Raw genomic sequence first — 24,152 nt, forward strand, 5'->3', positions numbered from 1 at the left:
TGCAAAAATGTTTGTTGCAGCTCTTTTTATGGTAGCAAAGAATTGGAAATTGTGAAATATTATTATTCTATAAGAAATAACAAGCAGGCTAATTTCAGAAAATCCTAGAAAGACATAGATGAACTAGTGCTAAATGAAATAAGCAGAACCAGGAGAACATTGTATACAGTAACTGTAAAACTATAATAATCAACTATGACAGACTTAGCTCTTCTCAGAAATACAATGATGCAAGACAATTCCAATAACTTGGGTTGAAAAATATCATCTGCATCCAAAGAGAAAACTATGGAGACTGAATATGGATTGAAGCATGATTTTTTTTTGTTTATTTGCTTGCTTTTTCTTTCTTGTTTTTCCCTTTTGTCTGATTTTTCTTTCACAACATGACTAATATGAACACATTTCAAATGATTATACATGTATAATCAACACCAGATTCATTTCAACAGAAAGGAAAGTTGAAAACTATCTTTACATTTAATTGGAAAAGTAAAATATTATTGACAATAAAGAAAAAGAAAATAACGGCGAACTAGTAATATAAAAATGTTCATCAAAATTCCTAAGTTTCCAGCAAGTCACAGGGGAGTTACCTAAGCCCTGGGAATGACCAAATCAATCTATCAACAAGCACTTCTTAATCACCTGCTGTGGGTCAGATACTGGGCTAATTGCTACAAATATAAGAATGAAAGTAAAACAAACCCTGCCCCCAAGAAGCTTACATTCAAGTAAGAGTAACAGCATATATTAAAAATCAGATGAGATGACATAAAATGATTTGGGGTTTTTTAATCTTAAAATACTATTTTAAATGCATAAAATAAAACATAGAGAATTTTAAAGGAATCCAAATTAAATTAAAATATAGTTAACAAAACATTTAAAAGCTCTCATTATCTCTGGATAGGACAGTTACAATAGACTAATAGATACTTTAACCCTCTCCCAGTCTCCAAACTACTCTATATACAACTGCAAAAATAATCTTTCCAAGGGACAAACCTGTCTCTCCTCTGCTCACAAGTCTCCAATGACTCCTTCCTTTTTCTCTCAGAAAAAAAATGCAAGCTTTATAGTCCAAAACTCGACCATTTACAATTGGAATCACACTTACCCTTCCAGTCTTATTCTATAATGCTCAATTTCACAAACTTTTCATTCTAGATCAGCCATTTCCTCAACTAGACACTTCTTCCATTTCTGTGCATTCATACAAATCATTTCCCAAACTCAAATTCATTTTCTTCTGTAAGAAATCTTATATTTCTTAAAGCCTGAACTCAGATGCCACCTCTTCTATCAAACCTTCCCTGATCCCTCCAAGATGGTAATGCTCTCCTTCACCAAATTTCTTCATAGTATATACTATATTTATCTGTGTGTGTGTATATATATATATATATGTGTATACGTACATATAGACATGCACATGTGTATCCATATATATATATATGTGTGTATATATATATATACACACACACATTCACATATACACAGATAAGTATAGTATATTTATGCTATGAAAAAATTTGATGAGAGAGAAGGAAAGAACCATTTCTTTTCAATATTTGTATCCCTAGCACCTAGGACAATGTCCAGAACAAAACAGATGCTCAATAAATGTCAGCTGAATTGAAATGCAAAAGCTATATAAGTAAATTATTTTGCCACTAATATCAGTAGTAATAGTAGTAGCAGTGTACTTCAATGAACCAGAAAGAATACCAAACTTGAAATCGAGATCTTATTCCCGCACTTACTGTGATACTACTAAAGAAATCACAGCCTTCCTTAGCTTCAACTTCCTCATCTATCAAGTGAAGACAATAATATTTTTACTAGCTAACTCACAGTTATAATAAAAGTGCTTTATAAATCTTAGAGGTTACATAAATGTGAATTTTTATTATTTTCATCATCATTCTTATTACACTTATTATTCCTAGTATCTCATCAGGAAACCATATTATTTTTCCATTTCAGAACTGAACTGCAAAAGACATAAATATCATTATGGCTTCTCACAAGGAACAGATCTAGACATTGCTTATTCTCATTCCCTGCACTATTTACATGGAGTTACTTTCAGAGCTCTAGTTTTGCAGCTTCTTAGATCACAGACTTTCATGGAATCATCCTGAGGCAAAGTTCTAAGCCCAGCACCTTAGTAATTATGCAATAATGCCAGACATTTGTTTCTTCAAAAGATCCATGGTTTATTTCATTAACATAAGTATTCACTTCTCTAAAGCAGATTGCACCCCTTTCATGCCTTAGGAGGCAGTCTTCAAGAATGGAAGCCAACAACTAGAAGAAGAAAAAGTAATCAACCTTCTGGTGATAATCCTCTCCAACTCTATCAAGGCTGGACCTTTAAGTGGACCCACACTGGAAGCCTTTGGGGCTTCATAGGACCTGCCAAATTGTCTTTTATCATTGCCTAGAGCATGTAGGGTCATCTCCACACCATGACACAGCATCAGAGTAGTACTTCAATAGAGTAATTACCATGCTGATGGACCAAAGTCGATGTAAACATAGTGTAATTATTCTTATGTGCAATACACAGACAAAATCCCATTTTATTCTGTTGCTTATTTTGTTGTTGGTTTCAAAAATCAGGTCTTTTTTTGACTATGTCTATAAAATGGCCTTAGAATTTCAAATTCTCATATCTTCTCTTCTGATAAGATAGAAAGGGGTTTTTTAATCACTTTGCAGCCAAGGGAGGTAGTACATATGGTGGTGACAAAGCCACATTTTTCATCTGTACTCCCTCATTTGATAAGCTTCAGCCAGTCACCACCTGGCAGTATGTGTAAGAGCCCTTTCCCCACTGAGGAGGGAATGTCTTGGCTCCTTCTCAATGTAATAAATGCCTCAGAACTCAGCTTGAGGAATCAAAGCAAAGAACTGAGAAAACACAAAGCAAATCCAATTCTGGAAACTCAACAGTCAGTCAATATGTGCCCATCTTGCACCGCCATTTTTAAAAAATGAGCAAGGAACATGTCACCAAAGACCTTCAGTCAGTCATCCATCACACTCCCTAGGCTCTCTTGCTAAAGCAAATCTGTAAGAGGACTCCTTTTTTGATTTAATTACCTAGTATTTTTTTCTATTGTGGGGGGGAAAATGGCTGACTTTAAGGATATCATTCAATGAAATTTTGAGCAATACTTAAGGTAATGGATAAAGCTTGTCTAATACAATACAAATGATGTGCAACTTCTCCAATCATACCCCAACCATTAATTATAATACATGTGCAAACCAGATCCCCTAAACTCCTATGGGGGTACTTCCCTGTCAGTCATCTTCTATCCAGGATAGTAATATGACGTGATAAACTATATATGTATATGTATATATATTTGTATTTTTATATATGTGCATTGCATATGTATATGTATATACATACATATATATAAGCTTTAAGGTTTAGCTTTCTCAAACTCAGTTTCCTTATTGTAAAGAGAAGGGAGTAATAAAAGCAGCTACATCACAGAATTGTTGGGAGGATCAAATGTGATAATGTAGATAGAACACTTCGTGAACCTAAAAGCAAGCACTATGTAAATCAACACTAGTAGTAATTATTAGCTATTATTATCACAATGGTCTTTTACAACAAACCTATGAATTAGGAATCATCAGTATTATTACTCCCATTCTAGAAGATGGGAAATTAAAGCTAAAAGAGGCTACATGACTTGCTCAGTCACACAGCTAATGTCAGAAACAGGATTTTAACCCATATCATTCCTAACTCCAAGTCCAAAATTGTTGTTGAAGATGATACCCTGCTGAGATGAAAGCTTCTTAGTCAGCAAAAAACACAAAATCAACTTCCAGATCTATCTGTGTAGTCTCTGCTGGGTTCTCCTTTTCAACTCATTTAGAAGAATGGAAGCAGACTAAAGGCATGAATGCTGCAAGAAGTACAGAAGAAAGCCACGGGGGAAACCTATATGTAACTGAGAGAGATAGGGCGAAAAAAGGAAATGAGCAGAGAGAACTGGGAGTGCAAAAGAAACAAGAAATCCATTTGCACCAGGAAGATAGCTACCAAAGGATAGGGAGGGCATGGGGAGGAGGGAGAAACCTTGGAGCTATTCCTCAGCTTGTCTGAAAAGCTGCAATAGAAAGAGAGTCAACAAGGACCAATAGACAGAGAGACAAACCTACAGAGGCAAATGGAGATGTAGGTAGAGAGAAGCAAATAGAGACAAGATAGAGACAAAAACAGAGAAATTCTAAAACACAGAGACATCAAGACATAGAGAGACAGACAAAGACAGAGAATAGACACAGAGAAAAAGCAGACTGTCTATAAGAAAAGAGGTGGTCCAGAAAGATTTTGTTGGGACCCTTTGTCAGGGGAATCATAAATTGAGTCTGGAAGTGACCACACTGATTTGTATAATTCTTTGAAACCAATAGTTACTCACTCAGATTTTTCTCTGCTTTACTCCTCCTTTCAGTATTTTTTCCTCTGAAATGCTATAAAAGGTGAGCTTGCAAGTAGAAAATTCAGTTTTTGTCTACTAAATGGTAGTTATGGAGCGGTTATTTCCCCAGTTTTCTTGAAAGCTAAAAGCTTAGAATAAAATCCTGAGAGTGTCCCCAAGCCTTTTATGCCATAGAAATTTAAGAAAAAAGGAAAGAAGGAAAGGAGGAAGGAAGGAAGGAAGGAAGGGAGGGAGGAAGGAAGGAAGGAAGGAAAGAAGGAAGGAAGGAAGGAAAGAAGGGAAGGAGGAAGAAAGGAAGGAAGGAAAGAAGGAAGGAAGGAAGGAAAGAAGGGAGGGAGGAAGGAAGGAAGGAAGGAAGGAGGGAAGGAGAGAGGGAGGGAGGGAGGGAGGAAGGGAGGGAAGGAAGGAAGGAAGGAAGGAAGGAAGGAAGGAAGGAAGGAAGGAAAGAAGAGAGGGAGGAAGGAAGGAAGGAAGAAAGGAAGGAAGGAAGGAAAAAAGGAAGGAAGGAAGGAAGAGAGGGAGGGAGGGAGGGAAGAAGGAAGGGAGGGAGGGAGGGAGGGAAGGAGGAAGGAAGGAAGGAAGAAAGGAAGGAAGGAAAGAAGGAAGGAAGGAAGGAAGGAGGGAGGAGAGGGAGGGAGGAAGGAGGAAGGAAGGAAGGGAAGGAAGGAAGGAAGGAAGGAAGGAAAGGAAGGAAAGGAAGGAAGGAGGAGGGAGGAAGGAAGGAAGGAAGGAAGGGAGGGAGGAAGAAAGGAAGGAAGGAAAGAAGGAAGGAAGGAAGGAAAGAAGGGAAGGAGGAAGAAAGGAAGGAAGGAAAGAAGGAAGGAAGGAAGGAAAGAAGGGAGGGAGGAAGGAAGGAAGGAAGGAAGGAGGGAAGGAGAGAGGGAGGGAGGGAGGGAGGAAGGGAGGGAGGGAGAAGAAGAGAGGAGAGAAAGGAGCAGAGACAAGGCAAGATGAGCCTATAAGAAAGAAATAAAATTGAAGTCAATAAGCTTCTTTCATGTAGAGATAAATTCATTTCAGGCCAGATCTTCCTACATCAACCCTAAGCCCACATCTCATCCAGAGAGGAAACTATGGAGATTTAATGTGAATCAAAGCACAGTATTTTCACCTTTTTTGTTTATTTATTTGTTTTCTTTATTGTGGGGATTTTTGGTCTGATTTTTCTTGCACAACATGACAAATATGGAAATATATTTAAAAGGATTGAACATAAATACATGTATCAGATGCTGACTGTCTTGGGAAAGAGGGAGATAAGGGAAGGAAAAAGAAAATTTAGAACACAAAATTTTACAAAAACGAATGTTGAAAACTTTGCATAGATCTACAAAAATAAAATACAAATAAAAAATAATTCAGGCCCCAGGTACCATATATTTTCCATATTAAAACAAACACAAGACACAGAAATATTTAGAAGTTAAGTTTAGATCACAATGACACTTTAACCAAAGTAATTCCTGGGACAATTAGCATGGAATATACTCTCAAATTAACTTTGTGGTTCACCCTGCAAAAATAAAGCAAGAACTATTTAAGATAAAATCAGTTGAGCAGGAAGATTTAGTTATAATAATATCTCACAGGTAGGTATATCTCATAGCTTCCAATCTTCAGTAATTATTCTTGCTAACTAGGTGTTATTTTCTTATGTTTCTAATCTGCTGAAGGAGTATGTGTCAAATGTTTGTGCCCTCAAAATTTAGGTGTCCGAAGGCAGAATGCCAGTTGTCACAACCAAAGTACCTGTTGGAAATCAAATACTGAATTCACATTCTACATTATTTTCATTTTTAGGAACCAAAACAAAAATTCAGTAAAGTATCAAGTAAAATCACCACATAATGCAATAGGTTGCCAAATAAAAAGTCATACTTTAAGCATGAAGAGGCTAATCCAAGTCTCATCTGTGGAAAAACATCAAATGTTGTCAGTTATTTTAGCTGCCATTTAAAAGAGCATTTTCTTAAAGTAATGTGGCTTCTCTTGATATCACAGAATAAGCCTCACATGTTTCATTTTAGACCTGGCAGGAAAGGAGATATTTTTCATTTATTTCTTTCTGATATTACCTATATTTAGAAACTTACTTTTGATCATTCATTAAACATATATTAAGCACCTACTATGTGCCAGCCACTGTGCTAAGAACTGGGGAAACAAATACAAGCAAAATAATCCCTCAAAGAACTTACATTCTAAAGAGTAGGGATGATGTGTAGATAATTGGATTCATAGAGATTTGGTGGAAAATAATCTTAGGGGGGGAAATGCTAACTGCTAACTCAAGGAGAGTAGAGGAAGGAAGAGCCAAAAAAAGGGCATTTGAACTGAGTATTAAAGGAAGCCAGAGGTGCATAGAGGATATAAAAATATAATATCAAATGTGAGAACAGCAAGTGAGTCAGATTAGCTTATTTTTATTAAAGCTTTTTATTTATAAAGCATATGCAGGGTAATTTTTTCAACACTGACCCTTGAACAATCTTTTGTTCCAAATTTTCCCCTCCTTCCCCCCATGTCCTCTCCTAGCTAGCTGGTAGTCCAGTATGTGTTAAATATGTTTAAAATAATGTTAAATCCAATATATACACATATTATACAGTTATCTTGCTGCACAAGAAAAATCAGATCAAGAAGGAAGAAAAAGAAAAACTGAGAAAGAAAACAAAAATGCAAGCAAATAACAACAAGGAGAGGGAGTGCTATGTTGTGGTCCACACTCAGTTCCCATGGTTCTCTCTATGGGTGTAGATGGTGCATTTCATCGCTGAACAAGTGGAACTGATTTGGTTCATCTCATTGTTGAAGAGAGCCACGTCCATCGGAATTGATCATCATATAGTTTTCTTGTTGCCATGTATAATAATCTCCTGGTTCTGCTCATTTCACTCAGCATCAGTTCATGTAAGTCTCTCCAGCCCTCTCTGAAATCAATCTGCTGGTCATTTCTTATAGAACAATAATATTCCATAACATTCATATACCACAATTTATTCAGCCATTTTCCAGTTGATGGGCATCCACTCAGTTTCCAATTTCTTGCCTCTACAAAAAGGGCTACCACAAACATTTTTGCACATATGGGTTCCTTTCCCTCCTTTAAGATCTCTTTGGGATATAAGCCCAGTAGAAACACTGCTGAGTCAAAGGGCAGTACCTGCCCTTAGGCAGTAATGATGACTGCTGCCTTATAATATAGTTTTAGATCTGGTACAACTAGCTACCTTCATTTGATTTTCTCTTCATTAATTCCTTTGAAATTCTTGACCTTTTGTTCTTACAGATGAATTTTGTTGTTATTTTTCCTAGGTCAGTAAAATAGTTTCTTGGGAGTTTGATTGGTATATCACTAAATAAATAGATTAGTTTAGGGAGTATTGTCATCTTTATTATATTCACTCAACCTATCCAAGAGCAATTGATATTTTTCTAGTTGCTTAGATTTGACTATTTGTGTAGAAAGTGTTTTGTAACTTTGCTTATATAGTTCCTGACTTTCCCTTGGCAAATAGATTCCCAAATATTTTATACTATCCGCAGTTAGTGTAAATGGAATTTCTCTTTGTATATCTTGCTGTTGGATTTTGTTAGTTATGTGTAAGAATGCTGATGATTTATGTGGATTTATTTTGTATCCTGCAACTTTGCTAAAGTTGTAGATTGCTTCTAATAGTTTTTTATTTTATTCTCTAGGGTTCTCTAAGTATACCATCATAGAATCTGCAAAGAGTGATAATTTGTTTTCCTCATTACCTACTCTAATTCCTTTAATCTCTTTGTCCTCTCTTATTGCCAAAGCTAGCATTTCTAATACAATATTAAATAGTAACGGTGATAGTGGGCAGCTTTGTTTCACCCCTGATCTTATTGGGAATGTTTCCAGTTTATCCCCATTGCATATGATGCTTGTTGATGATTTTAAATAAATGCCACTGACTATTTTAAGGAAAAGTCCATTTATTCCTATACTCTCTAGTGTTTTTAATAAGAATGGGTGTGGATTTTATTAAATTCTTTTTCTGCATCTATTGAGATAATCATATGATTTTTATTAATTTGGTTATTGATAGTCAATTATGTTAATGGTTTTTCTAATATTAAACCAGCCCTGCATTCCTGGTATAAATCCTACTTGGTCATGGTGTATTATCCTAGGGATGATTTTTTGTAAGCTCTTTGCTAATATTTTATTTAAGATTTTTGCATCAATATTCATTAGAGAGACTGGTCTATAATTTTCTTTCTCTGTTTTCATCCTACCTCGTTTAGGTATCAGTACCATGTCTGTGTTAACAAAAGGAATTTGGTAGGAGTCCTTCATTCCCTATTTTTTCAAATAGATTATATAATTATTGGAGTTAATTGTTCTTTAATTGTTTGGTAGAATTCACATGTAAATACATCTGGTCCTGGGAATTTTTTCTTAGGGAGTTGATTAATAGCTTGTTCTATTCTTTTTTCTAAAATGGGACTATTTAACCAATTTACTTATTCCTCTGTTAATCTGGGCAACCTATATTTTTGAAGGTATTCCTCCATTTCACTTAGATTGTCAAATGTATTGGCATAAAGTTGAGCAAAATAACTCCTAATTATTACTCTAATTTCTTTTTCATTGGTGGATAGTTCTCTCTTTTCATTTTTGAGACTAACAATTTGATTTTCCTCTTTCCTTTTTCTAATCAAATTAACTAAAGGTTTATCAATTTTGTTGGGGTTTTTTCATAAAACCAAGTCTCAGTTTTATTTATTAATTCAATATCAATCCATCATTAATTCAATATCAATCAAATATGTTCTTTTTTAATTTGTTCTTTTTTAATTGCAAGCCTAATTCATTGACCTTCTCTTTCTTTATTTCATGCAAGTAAGCATCTAGAGATAAAATTTCCCCATTATTACTGCTTTGGCTGCGTCCCACAAATTTTGGTATGTTGTCTCATTATTGTCATTCTCTTGGATGAAATTATTAATTGTGTCTATGATTTGCTGTTTCACCCCTTCATTATTCAGGATGAGATTATTTAGTTTCCAATTACTTTTTGGTCTATTTTCTGCTGGCCTTTTATTGAATGTAATTTTTATTGCATCATGATCTGAAAAAATGCATTTACTACTTCTGCCTTTCTGCATTTGATTTTGAGGTCTTTATGTCCTATATGGTCAATTTTTGTATAGGTTTCATGAACTGTCAAGAAGAAAGTGTACTACTTTCTGTCTCCATTCAGTTTTCTCCAAAGATGTATCATACTAACTTTTCTAGTGTTCTATTTACCTCTTTAACTTCGTTCTTATTTATTTTGTGGTTTGATTTATCTGGTTCTGAGAGAGCCAGGTTAAGGTCTGCCACCATTATACTTTTGTTGTCTATTTCTTCTTGCAACTCTTAATTTCTCCTTTAGGAATTTAGATGCAGTACCACTTGGTGCATATATGTTTAGTATTGGGATTGCTTCATTATCTGTGGTACTCTTTAGTAAGATATAGTTTCCTTCCTTATGTCTTTTAATTAGATCAATTTTTGCTTTTGCTTGATCTGAGATCAGGATGACTACCCCTGCTTTTTTTTTACTTCACCTGAAGCATACTAGATTCTGCTCCAGCCTTTTACCTTTACTCTGTATGTATTGTTCTGCTTTAAATGTGTTTATTGTAAACAACATATTGTAGGATTCTGGCTTTTAATCCAGTCTGCTATCCATTTATGATTTATAGAAGATTTCACCTCATTCACATTTACACTTAAAACTACTAATTCCATATTTCCTGCCATTTTATTAACCCCAAATTATACTTTTCTCTTTCCTTTTCCCCTTTCCCTCCTCCCCAGTATTTTATTTATGAGCATTATTTGCCTCAAGAAGCCTGCCCCCTTTAGAGACCCTTCCCTTTTCTTATACCTTTCCTCTACTATTTCTGTTTTCTCTTCTATTTAGTCTGCTCCTTCTCTTTTCCCCTTTCCCCTCCTCTTTTCTATAGGTTGAGAGAAGTTTCTTGGTGAAACTAAATCTATCTAATATTCTTTCTTTAAGCCAAATCTGATGAGAGTAAAATTCACACAGTGTTCATCATCTTCCCTTCTTTCCTTCAATTATAATAGATTTTCTTTGCCTCTTCCTGAGGTATAATTTCCCACATTTTACCTCTGCTTTCTTCTTTTTTCTGTTATAATCCCCTTTCCACCTTCTAGTTTCTTTCACCTATAGTTTCTCCTATATTATAACAGTAAAATAAGATTATACATGTACTCTCTTTTTTATTATAACTTTTTATTTACAAGACATATGCATGGGTAATTTTTCAGCATTGAGAATTGCAAAACCTTTTGTCCCAATTTTCTCCCTCCTTTCTCCCATCCACTCCCCCAGATGGCAGGTAGACCAATACATGTTAAATATGTTAAAATATATGTTAAATACAATATATGTATACATATCCATACAGTTATTTTGCTGCACAAGAAGAATCGGACTTCGAAATAATGTACACTTAACCTGTGAAGGAAATATAAAATGCAGGCAGACAAAAATAGAGGGATTGGAAATGCTATGTAGTGGTTCACACTCATTTCCCAGAGTAGTTTCGCTGGGTGTAGTTGGTTCTATTCATTATTGAACAAATGGAACTGGTTTGGTTCACCTCATTGTTGAAAAGAGCCACATCCATCAAAATTGATCATCAGTATTGTTGCTGAAGTATATAATGATCTCCTGGTCCTGCTCATTTCACTCAGCATCAGTTCATGAAAGTCTCTTCAAGCCTTTCTGAAATCATCGGGCTAGTCATTTCTTACAGAACAATAATATTCCATAGCATTCATATATCACAATTTATTAAGCCATTCTCCAATTGATGGGCATCCATTTAATTTCCAGTTTCTAGTCACTACAAAAAGGGCTGCCCCAAATATTTTTGCATATACAGGTCCCTTTCCCTCCTTTAAGATCTCTTTGGATATAAGCCCAGTAGTAACAATGTTGGATCAAAGGGTATGCACAGTTTGATAACTTTTTGAGCATAATTCCAAATCACTCTCCAGAATGGCTAGATGTATTCACAATTCCACCAACAATTATTCATGTACTTTCATTGTATATCCATAACAGAAATACAGTTCTCAACAATTTTTTTCCTTTCACCTTTTTATGCTTCTCTTGAGTTCTATATTTGGAGGATCAAATTTTTTTATTTAGCTCTGGTCTTTTCATCAAAAATAAATGGGATTCGCCAGTTTCACTGAATGTCCATCTTCTTCCCTGAAAAAGAACATTTAGTTTAGCAGGGTAATTTATTCTTGGCTGCATTCCGTGTTTCTTCACCTTTTGGAATATCAGATTCCAGGTCCTTCAATCTTTTAAAATGGAAGCTGCTAAGTCCTGAGTAATCCTTATTGTGGCTCCTAAGTATTTAAATTGTTTCTTTCTGTCTTGTAGTATTTTTCCTTGGTCTATTAATTTTCAAATTTAGCCATGATATTCCTTGGGTTTTTTTATTTTGGGGTCTCTTTCAGAAAGTATTTGGTGAATTCTTTCAATGGTCATTTTAGTTACTGAATCTATGACATCTGGCTAGTTTTCTTTGATGATTTCCTGAAAAATAGTATCTAGGCTCTTTTTTCAATAATGGATTTCAGGGAGTCCAACAGTCCTTAGATTGTCTCTCCTAGATCTATTTTCTAGATCAGTTGTTTTCCCAATTAGGTATTTTACATTTTTTCTATTTTTTTTTCATTTTTTTGGTTTTGCTTGACTGGTTTTTGTTGTCTCATTGAGTCATTCATTTCCATTTGTTCAATTCGGAATGTTAGTGAATTATTTTCTTCATTTTTTTTTTTTTTTGCTTCTTTTTTAATTTGTCCAATTGAAATTTTAAATAAGTTGTTTTGTTCTATGGAACTTTTTTCCATTTCACAAATTCTTCTTTTTCTGTTTCACAAATTCTGTTTTTAAAGAGTTATTTTCTTTTTTCCATTTCACAAATTCTGTTTTTCAAGGAATTGTTTTCTTTTTCATTTTATCAAATTTTATCTTTTAAGGAATTACATGCATTTTCCAAACCCTCTTACAAATTTTTCATTTCCTTTCCCCATTTTTCTTCTAGCTCTCTCTTAAGATCCTTTTTAATTTCTTCCAGGAGAGCCTTGTGTGATAGGGATCAGGTTTTGTGACCTTTTGGGGCTTCATCTGGAGACAATCTGCCTCAGGGTTTGAAATCTGTTCTTTTCTTTCACCATAGAAGCTATCATCAGAGTTCTCTTTACTTTTTTTACTCATTTAAAAAAAAAGTTAAGGTCTGCTTTTAGGGCAGAGGAGGTTTTCCAAGCTTCCTCTACAAGCAGCAGCTTCCTCTATAAGCAGGCGTGGCTGAGCTGGCTCATTGCTGAATCACTCTGGATGCTGGATGGGTGCAGCCATGTCCCATGAGATTCTGGCATTTCAGGGTTCACTATTTATCTTTGTGTTTGTATTGGATGTTTTATAACTTCTCTGCTGATCTACTGGCTTGCAGTCAGGGCAGCATGGCCAACACTGCTGTCGATTCCTCTCCATAGATTGTCCATCTCATGGACTCTGTGCTGTCTGCACTGGTGTCTGTGCTTAGCCTGATTGCCCTTGGCTGCCTTCTCCCATTTCCAACTGAAACAGACCTTTTCTGTCTGTCTTCGAAATTATCTTCTTCTGGTAATTTATTGCACTCCCAATATTTGTATGTTCTGCCGGTCCAGAGCTAATTGAGAGGCTGGAGTTGCTAATTAGTCTGAGAATTGTAGGATAAGGTCAGAAAGAAACATGTGTCTTCTCTTGACTCTGCCCCTAGAAGTTACCAGGTTAGCTTTTATTCAAATTACATGAAGTTTTTTTAAATGGCCCAGTAGTTGTATATAAAGATGGTAGATTCTCAAAAGTAATAAAGAAATTCAGAAGAAAGTTTTGAAAGGAAAGAAAATAAATTAGTTTTATTTTAGACACATTGAATTTGAAATACATAAGAGCATCCAATCTGAAATATGTAACAGAAAGTTAATGGTGTTAAATGAAAAAAAACTATTTTTGTTCAGTCATTTCGGTCATGTCAAAGTCTTTTTGATCCCTTTTGACGTTTCCTTGACAAATACTGGAATGCTTTGCCCTTCCTTCTCTATTTCACTTTACAAACAAGAAAACTAAGGCAAGAAGGATAAACTGTCTTACCCAAAGTCATACAGCTAGTAAGTTTCTGATTGAACTCAGGACACTGAGTATTCCAAACTGCAGACCTGGAACACTATGCCCCAGACCACATAGCTATTCCTTACACAAACATCTTCAAACTGCATGGAAATGATCAGTGAAACCATAGGAGCTGAAGAGATCATCATGTGAGCCCCAGTATAGAGCTTTGGGGGGCCCTCACCATTAAAGAGTATGATCTGGAGGAAGATCTTACAAAAGAGGCTGAGAAGGAACAATTAGACTAGTAGGAGAGCCAAGAGAGAGAAATATTAAGAAAACCCAGAGAGAGAAAAAAAGATGGTCCAGGAGATTGAGTGAACAGAGTGAAAAGTAACAGAGAGTTAAAGAAGAATGAGGATTGAGAAAAGCCTATTAGATTGGACCATTGATAGTCATTTTGCAATTTTAGAGAAAGTTTCAGATTGGATGATGAGTTTAAAAGCTGCATTGGAGAAAGTCTAAAAAATGAGTAGCAAGGAAATCAGTTAGCCTTTTCAAGGAGTTTAACTGAGAAGAGGAGAGATGGGCAAGATAGAATCTAAGGAAGGTGAGGTTTTTTAATGATACAGGGCACATGAGCAAACTAATAACCAACAAGGAAGAAAGTAGTAGATGGGCAGATATGAGGAAAGAGGGGGTCAAGTTGGTTAATGGTGAGGGCAACCTAGTGAGGAAGATGAAGATGATTTGGTCACAGCTGATCATAATAATAGTTAACATACAAATATATACACACACCTGAACATATATAGATATAATTATATGTAATTATATCTATACCTATACATATATATATATATATATATATATATATATATATTGCTAAGCACTATGCCAAGCATTTTTTTATCATTTCATTTGATCACAACAATTCTGGGAGGTAAAGACCATTATTATTCCCATTTTGCAGGAGATAAAACTGAGGCAGACATAAAAAATAGATGAGGGACAGCAATGCTTAGTCTCTGAATACTCAATAGGACTTCTGTAGCCCTTTGTCTGCAAGCCAAAAATATGGGAAGCAAAAGATGGGGACAAATTGTGGTTACACTTTTAAAAAATATGGTACTCACTAAAAAGAAGGTGAGAGAAAGAGAAAAAAGAAGAAATATCATCTTCAGGAGAAATTTTTGAGGACACAAAGTATAAAAAAAGAGAAAAATTGACTATATATGATTACATATTATAGAAAATTGATCAGGATGAACTGACTTGCCCAGAATTACACAGCTAGCAAGAGTTTAAGGTCAAATTTGAACTCAGGTCTTCCTAACTCCAGACCCAGTTCTCTAGCTGCCTAATCATCAGAATTGCTCCCCTTCCCCTTACAAAGTCTTTTCCACAAAACAAGAACAAGCTCAGCCTCAGTTAATTCTCACCTACTTTATGTGACAACTGGGATTTGTCTGGGTTATTTCTAGTGCATTTCCTCATATATTCACTTGAATCTCACACTTTTTTAAATTATAAATGGTATTTACATATTATTCATATTTATAATCCTTTTTCTACCACCAAATACAATTAGACTTCCACAAATATAAACATAAACTCCTTACCAGATTCAATATTTTCTAATTTTCAATGTTTTGCCTTTTACCCACCCCCATTCAATTTTCTGTAATGTGTAGATACACATACAGCCAATTTTCTCTTCTATTATACATTGCTGTCATTAGACAGTTTATGCTGAAGAAGTTTCTTTTTTTCTTCCTCTCACCTCCTTCTTTTTTTATTGAGTCCCACATCTTTCTTTAATCATAATCACAGTAGTCCGCCTCCTTATTTCCTCATAATCTTAACTCACAGACAATGGGCTAAAAAGGAAGTCCTATGGAGTATTCAGAAGCTAAGTATAGCTATCTCTCATCTCTCTGTCTTTTCTCTTCTATCCAGAAATGTAATATTGCCTTTAACCAGTAGCACTTCTACGAGACATTACAATGTTGCTTTATTCCAATTCTCTCATTTCCTGAAGTCTCTTGAAGATTTTGTTTAATGTTTCCCTCTTTAAGCACCTCAATTTCTATTTTACAAGCACAGACCTCCTTTGATATTTCTCTGTATGATACTTTCGAGGTTTTTCTTTTTGAGTCCTTGGCCTTTCCTGCCACATCCATCTTCTGCACGGTGTTCTTTTCAAAGGTCACTCTATTCTTCTCTCAAAAAACTCTTGAGCTTAGCACTGCCTGGCCCTTCAAATATGGACAGGCAGAATTTTAAGCCCATTGTTATTTGCTTCTGACCTCTTAAGGAGACTTCTTAAAGTGCAGTGATCCCAATTGCACAACCCCCTACTGAACAGCTATCTGCCATTTCCTATTTTCTCCCATTAAGACTTAGTTCCTTCTTTTGTTGACTCTTCTCTTTTCATTGTGTCTTGAACACTCTCACCCTTCCTCACATCATTAAAAGGGTGGTGTTAGTTTGTTAAAATTATAACTGGGCTCAGCCTGCACATCACTATTAATCCCTTTCTATCTTTAGTCTGATCTTTTCAAATTGGGTATGTTTTCTATATGGTAATCAACAATAACAATCAAATAAATAACAATAACAATAATCAACAATGTCTGTGCTAAAAGACCTTGGTGAAGGGAGCTTTCCCATTCAGTAGTCCCCTACCCAGGTGAAATAACAAATCCAATCTCTATTTCAAATATTTAAAACAATAGATACAGCTAACATACTTATATGTATGTATTCTAAGGCCAGGTAACACTATCACCTATTGTTTCATTCCTGAAGAGGAGTGGTCTTTGTCCCTAGCCTGTTTTCACCAAGTTCTTATTAAAAACTAAACATACAAAACTATGTGATCATCTCAATAGATACAGAAAAAGACTTGTGCTAAAAATTGTATAAAGTATAGTCCATGGTAGGACCTTTTCAAATATCATTAAAAGCATCTATCTAAAACCAAAAGCAAGCATTATATGAAATGGTGATTAAACCAGAACTTTTTCAAACAAATAATTAAGTGAAAAACTGTTGTTTGATATGTTTCTAAAAATGCTAGCAATATCAATAAGACAAGAAAAAGAAATTAAAGACATAGAGAAAGGCAAAGAAGAAATAAAATTTTCCCTGTTTGCTTATAATATTATGACTTACTTGGAAAATACCTAGGGAATCAATAAAAATACCAAGACAATTAATAACTTCAGCAAAATTTGTAGGCTACAAAATAAGTCCTCAAAAAACAACAGCATTTCTACATACACTTTTAAAAAAAACACAAGAAGTGTTCATAGAAAGGGAAATCCCATTAACTACAAAATGCATGAATTATCTGGGATTCAACCCAAAGTTCACAAAAGGCAAATATGTGTGTGTATACATTCATACACATACTTATGTGTATTCATATATGTATACATCTGTACATGCATCTACACATCTACACATACATATTCAATTATAAAGTACTCCTTAAAGAAATAAACAACTTAAGGAGTGGGAAGAATAGTCAGTGCTCATGGCTAGGCTGTACCAATACATAAAAATGACAATACTACCAAAATTCATTCAAATTGCACTTATAGAACTTGTTTAAAATAATTTTAAAAATCATTTGGAAAAGCAAAAGATCTTGAATATCAAGGAAAATGATGAAAAGAAAAGGGAATGAAAAGGGACTGGCACTTCCAGATCTCAAGCTATGGTATGAAGCAACAGTGATTAAAACTATCTAGTTTTGGTTAAAGAATAAAGATTTAGATTGATGAAATAGAGTTGGACAATGGGTTGTCAGAAACAATAGAACTCAATAACCTAGTATTTGATGATAAAGCAGAAAATATAAATTACCTAAGAAAAATTACCAAAGAAATTACTTAAATTACCCAAGATTTACCTAAGAAATTACCTGTTACCATCGAATTATCTAAGAAATTACCTAAGAAAGAAAAATGTGTAATTAATTAAAAAACTATCGGGAACATTAGAAAGTAGTCTGGCAAAGTAGTGTTGCTCTAAACCAACACTTAATAATAATAATATTCCACAATCAATTCTAAATGCATACATGGCCTTAATAGTAATGCTCATCCTATAAAAAGTAAAAGAAAAACAGATCATATACCTCTCACAGACACGAATATATATAATCTTAGCCAAATAAGAAATAGAGGAAATTATAAGAAATTAGATAACTTTGATTACTTGAAACTAAAAAGCTTCTGCACAAACAACATTAACCCAATTCTGGAAAAGAAGGGAAGTAGTCAAAGGGGAAAAATTCTTTGCATCAAATTTCTCTGATAAGGGTTTGCTATCCAATATATATAAACAATAAATAATTATATGACTAATAGCCATTCCCCTGCAGATGTGTGGCCAAAGGATATGAACAAATAGTTCTCCAAAATAGGATTTGAAAGTATTCACAATCATATGAAAGAATGCTCCAAATCACTAAAATAATAAGAGAAATGCAAATCAAAACTACACAGAGTTTTCCCTTCACATCCAAAACACTGGCAAAAATGACCAAAAGCTGCAGTACTCAATGTTGAAGGAATTGTGGGAGGATAGGCACACTAATACCTTGTTGGTGGAGCTGAAAGATGGTTTCATTTTAAAAAGCAATTTGTAATTATGCAAATGAATGAACTAATCTTTTTGAACCAGATAGTTTTATATCCCAGAAAAGTCATTGATAAGAAAAAAGATCCTATATTTAGCAGAATATTTATAACAGCACTTTTCATGATAGCAAAGAATTGGAAACAAAGTAGAAATTCATCAGTAGGGGGATAATTAAACAAATTGTGATAGATGCATGTAATGGAATATTCCTATGCTGTCGGAAATGAAACCTATGAGGAACACAGAAGAACATGGAAAGATTTCTATCAACTGATGCAGATTGAAGTCAACAGAGCCAGTATTACAACAATGAAAGTGTAAAGAACAATATTTCAAAAAGGCAAAAGTAAATGTTGAAAAAGTTAAATAGATCAAGCAGGACTCAAATGATGAAATAGGAGAGGACACCCCCAACTCCTCATTTCTCCAAGGTGAGAGGTCCACAGACATTACACATTGCATAGGACTTTATAAAAAATTGATTGATCATCTATTCTGATTTTTTTGTTATATTGGGTGGCTTTCTGGGAGGAGAAAAAGAAATGATTCTTGAGATAACTATGATCATGTAAAAAACAGGAAGATACCAATAAAAATTTATTTTTAAAATGAAATTTAATTTAGTTATTTTCCTATCAAGATTCTGGTAGCTGGACAGACACACACATCATACTTCCTCCCTTCTCAATGAATTCTGTTCCCAATTCAGTTTTTTCTCTAGCCCAACTTCTTCCCTCATTCTAGGAGACTTCAGTACTCTAACTTCCCAGATTCTCAGTTTACCCAGATGCTGTGATTTGCTCTTTCACGGCACGTCAGCCACACACAGTGAACAGCAGACCTCTTATCATTTGCACAGTCACCCATGATATTTCCATGTTCAAGACCTCAATTTCCTCAATCTGATGATAAGGAAACAAGCATTTTTCTAAGTGCCTACTACATTCCAGGCACTGTGCTGGCCACTTTCCAAATATTATTTCATTTGATCTTTACAACAACCCTGGGAAGTTAAATGTTATTATTATACCCATTTTACAGAGGAGGCAACTGAGGTGAACAGAATTTAAGTGACATGTCACATCACACAGCCAGGAAGAATGGGCTGCAACTACCCTTTGACCCAGCAGTGCTACTACTGGGCTTATATCCCAAAGAGATACTAAAGAAGGGAAAGGGACCTGTATGTGCCAAAATGTTTGTGGCAGCCCTGTTTGTAGTGACTAGAAACTGGAAAATGAATGGATGCCCATCAATTGGAGAATGGTTGAGTAAATTGAGGTATATGAATGGTATGGAATATTATTGTTCTGTAAGAAATGACCAACAGGATTTAATACAGAGATGATTGGTGAGATTTACATGAACTGATGCTAAGTGAAATGAACAGAACCAGGAGATCATTATATACTTCAACAACGATACTGTATGAGGATGTATTCTGATGGAAGTGGATTTCTTCAACAAAGACAAGATCTAACTTAGTTTCAATTGACCAAGGATGGACAGAAGCAGCTACACCCAAAGAAAGAACACTAGGAAATGAATGTAAACTGTTTGCATTTTTGTTTTTCTTGCCAGGTTATTTTTACCTTCTGAATCCAATTCTTCCTGTGCAACAAGAGAACTGTTCAGTTCTGCACTCATTTTTGTATCTAAGATATACTATAATATATTTAACATGTATAGGACTGCTTGCCATCGGGGGGAGGGAGTGGAGGGAGGGAGGGGAAAAATCGGAACAGAAGTGAGTGAAAGGGATAATGATATAAAAAATTACCCTGGCATGGGTTCTGTCAATAAAAAGTTATTTTAAAAAATAAAAAATAAAAAGAATGGGCTGCAACACAACATTCCACCTCACATGTCTCTTTGTAAAGGCTTCCATCTTCCATTCCTAGAACTGTCTCCCTCCACATCTCAGATTCCTAAAAATCCCAACTTTCTTTCAATATCAAATCAGGTTTTGACCTCCCATCTGAGCAACCTTCCCTGATTCCCTCATGTTCTAGTGGCCCCTTGAAATCCAAAATCTAAATTCAAATCCTGCCTCGGACATTACTTCCTACACAAAGTTAAAAGTCATTTGACTTTTTTCAGCCTCAAGTTCCTCTTCTATACAATGGGTTTATTAATAAAATGTTTATCTTATAGAGTCTTGAGAGAGTCATCTAAGAGCTTCCTGGTAAAGAGCTTTGGTAAAGTGCCACAGAAATAATAACTATTATCATTTAGTGGGTGATCAGGAGAGCCATTCATCAAAAAAATAGAGACTCTCATGACCACTCCCTTACATTGATTTAAACTTATATTTGCTGATATGTTTATATGCTGTTTTCCACAATAGAATATAAGCTACTTGAGGTCAAGGGCTCTCTATATCCCCAGGAATATGTATAGTGCTTAGCAGATAGCAAGCATTTAATAAATGTTTGTTGAATTAGTGAGTGAGTGCCTGAGAAAAGAGAAGAAATGAAAATGGATTACATTCTTAACTTTAGGGTCAGGACAGAGGAGGAGGAGAGAATGCGGCATCCAGATCTGTTATTTCAGAGATTCCCAACAATTTAATTACTTCTATCAAGCAGCTGCTCTGATGCTGGCAGTCTGGGACCCTCAGAAGTTAAGTGACCGGGCAGGATCAATAAGAAATATGTACTAAGACAAAGTCTTCCTGATTCACAAACCAGCTCACTTTCCTGCTCTCTGCTGATGGTTTTAATGCATAATGAGGGATTTTTAATATATCAAGAAGTCCCATATTCTGTCAATCAATCAGTCACCCAGAAAACTTTCCTCAAAAGCAAACCTTTTGCTTTTGAAGAGAGCTCAGGTTTGGGGGGAAGGGGACACAAAAACCCTTAGTCAACAATCAACATGACAAGTAGATTGGACTCATTTTGCAGAATAACAGTATAAACATCCTAAGTAAATTCCATTCCAAATCTCCATCAGCCCCTGTGCATTCATTAGAGGTAAATGTATGTAGAAGTCGGGAAGCTTCAGAAATAACCACTGATGTACATTTATCTGGGGACTCATCAAATTGTCCTTCTTCCATTCCTAGAACTGTCTCCCTCCACATCTCAGATTCCTAAAAATCCCAACTTTCTTTCAATATCAAATCAGGTTTTGACCTCCCATCTGAGCAACCTTCCCTGATTCCCTCATGTTCTAGTGGCCCCTTGAAATCCAAAATCTAAATTCAAATCCTGCCTCGGACATTACTTCCTACACAAAGTTAAAAGTCATTTGACTTTTTTCAGCCTCAAGTTCCTCTTCTATACAATGGGTTTATTAATAAAATGTTTATCTTATAGAGTCTTGAGAGAGTCATCTAAGAGCTTCCTGGTAAAGAGCTTTGGTAAAGTGCCACAGAAATAATAACTATTATCATTTAGTGGGTGATCAGGAGAGCCATTCATCAAAAAAATAGAGACTCTCATGACCACTCCCTTACATTGATTTAAACTTATATTTGCTGATATGTTTATATGCTGTTTTCCACAATAGAATATAAGCTACTTGTCCTTCAAATTCTATCATCTACAAATTCTGTGCATACAGCTAATACAAGCATACATAGTATTAGCTTAACGCCTTTTGCTCATCTTCTGGAGGTCTTACAAATTTGGGATCTTTTGACTGGCGATAATTTCTTTGGGAACACTGGCGGAGTTCTTTCTTTGAAAGTAATAGTGTGGATTTATTGAGTATACAGAAATAAAATACATCCTAATCATATTAGGGAAATTTTATCTCACAGACAAGTATGCAAAATCTCTTTCATCAAAATGTAAATGAGTTCAATCAGATAATTATTCTGAATGAAGAAATTAGAGTTAGCAAGTTTTAAGTAATATGTAAGGGCAGCTAGATGGTGAAGTGGATAGAGTGCCAAGGCTGGAATCAGGAGAACCTGAGTTCAAATCTGTCCTCAGACACTTATTAATGGTGTCGCTTTGGGCGAGCATTGAGTCCTCTTTATCTCAGTTTATTTTTTGTAAAATGAGCTGGAGAATAAAAAGGCAAACCTTCTTTATCAAGAAAATCCCCAATGGCATCACAGAGAAAGACATGATTGAAACAACTCAACAACAAACTAAGTCACAAATGCCCAAATCAGGCAGAGTAAAGCTTCATAAAAGTAAAAACAGACATATATGTAGAATTGTACTAGAACTTGTCTTAAAAATATCCAGAGACTGGGGGTAGAAAAAGTAAGAAGAGAAAAAAGCAAAGAGAGAGAGAGTCCTCTAAAGCCATCCATTCAAGTGCCTTTCCAAGAGGAAAGGAAAAAGAGACAAAGAAAAAGAGAGAGAGAAGGAAAGAAGGAAGAAAGGAAGGAAGGAAGGAAGGAAGGAAGGAAGGAAGGAAGGAAGGAAGGAAGGAAGGAAGGAAGGAAGGAAGGAAGGAAGGAAGGAAGGAAGGAAGGAAGAAAGGAAGGAAGGAAGGAAGGAAGGAAGGAAGGAAAGAAGGAAGGAAGGAAAGAAAGAAAATCAAAGGAAAACAGTGGCCTAGACAAGTAGCATGACTTGCCCAAATTGTCAGTTGTAGAATCACAATCCAAATTCAAATCTTTTGGCCTCCAATCCATTGTACCTCATTGGCTTCTCAAGTGAAGCAATATACCCAAGTTCACATTCAGGGATAAGGCAAGATTAACAATTCAGGTCCCTTGACAACCAATCCAACATTTTTTTTCCTACTATCTCAAATTACCTTCTTTTTTGCATAATTCTCCTTGACATTCCAGGAATTCAATTCCTAGCCCATCTATGCTCAAACCAAAGCAACAAATATTTATAAAATGTCTACTGTGTTAAGACACTGTACCAGGGTTGGGGGAAGTTTTTGAGGGAAGGAATTGGAAGGAACAGTAGGATATCTATTTTTAAAAATTGAAACAATTTGACACTCCCTCGAAATCCAGCTGTTCTAACTAGCCCTAGGGACCAATCTCACCTCTGCAGCATCCATTCATTTCTCTAAAGATAGAATGACATTGACCCAACAAAGCTGGAATCTGGACTCATCTCCAAATTAACTGCAAGTTATTAGATCAGTCTCTTCTCCGGCCAACCCCTCTGTCTATAACCATCAATTATTCACTTCTAATGGCCTTTTTATAAATGTTTGTCCTTGCTCCCTCTAACACCATCTGCCATAAATGTACTTTCCTTACTCTCTTAGGTCCTATAGTATTCTAATGAGTAAGAATAATCAGTTCTGTTAAAGCAGATTTTAAGAGTGGCTATGTCCTGGTGAAGACAGCATTATCCATGTTCTCAATTTGGCAAATCCAGAAAACTTGAATTCATTCAAGTTCATTCATGACCTAATCCTGATGAAGTGCTTCAAACTAACAAAACTCAAAATATACTGATTTATAAAGCAGAGTGACAATTCATGCACTTAAAATGAAAAGGATAATTCCCAAGTTGACAGGAATGATAATAGCTCATTTATATCCCAATTTAATGATAATGAAATGTTCTAAATGCATCATTCTATCACAATTCTGTAAGACTGGTGCTATTATTTCCATTTTACAGATGAGAAAGTTGAAACTTAGAGATTGTAAGTGATTTATCCATTTTCACACAGCTCATAAGCTTCTGAATTATCAGATATAAAGTCTTAGGGGGCAGGGAGTTAATTTCTCTTTTGTCCAAAGAACTTCGCTCATAGTTAAGATTCAAGTTACCCTTATTGGCTCATTTATCCTTATCCCATTGCAAAAAAAAACATCATTCCTCTTAGATTTAGCCATTTTAATGAATCATTTAGACTTCATGCCACTAATAAAGACTAAGAACAATTTATTTAACATGGTGAGCAAAGTGACATCAAGGAAATTAATCAG

Source organism: Sarcophilus harrisii, chromosome 5 (assembly GCF_902635505.1).
Source record: "Sarcophilus harrisii chromosome 5, mSarHar1.11, whole genome shotgun sequence".
NCBI classification, from domain to species: domain Eukaryota; kingdom Metazoa; phylum Chordata; class Mammalia; order Dasyuromorphia; family Dasyuridae; genus Sarcophilus; species Sarcophilus harrisii.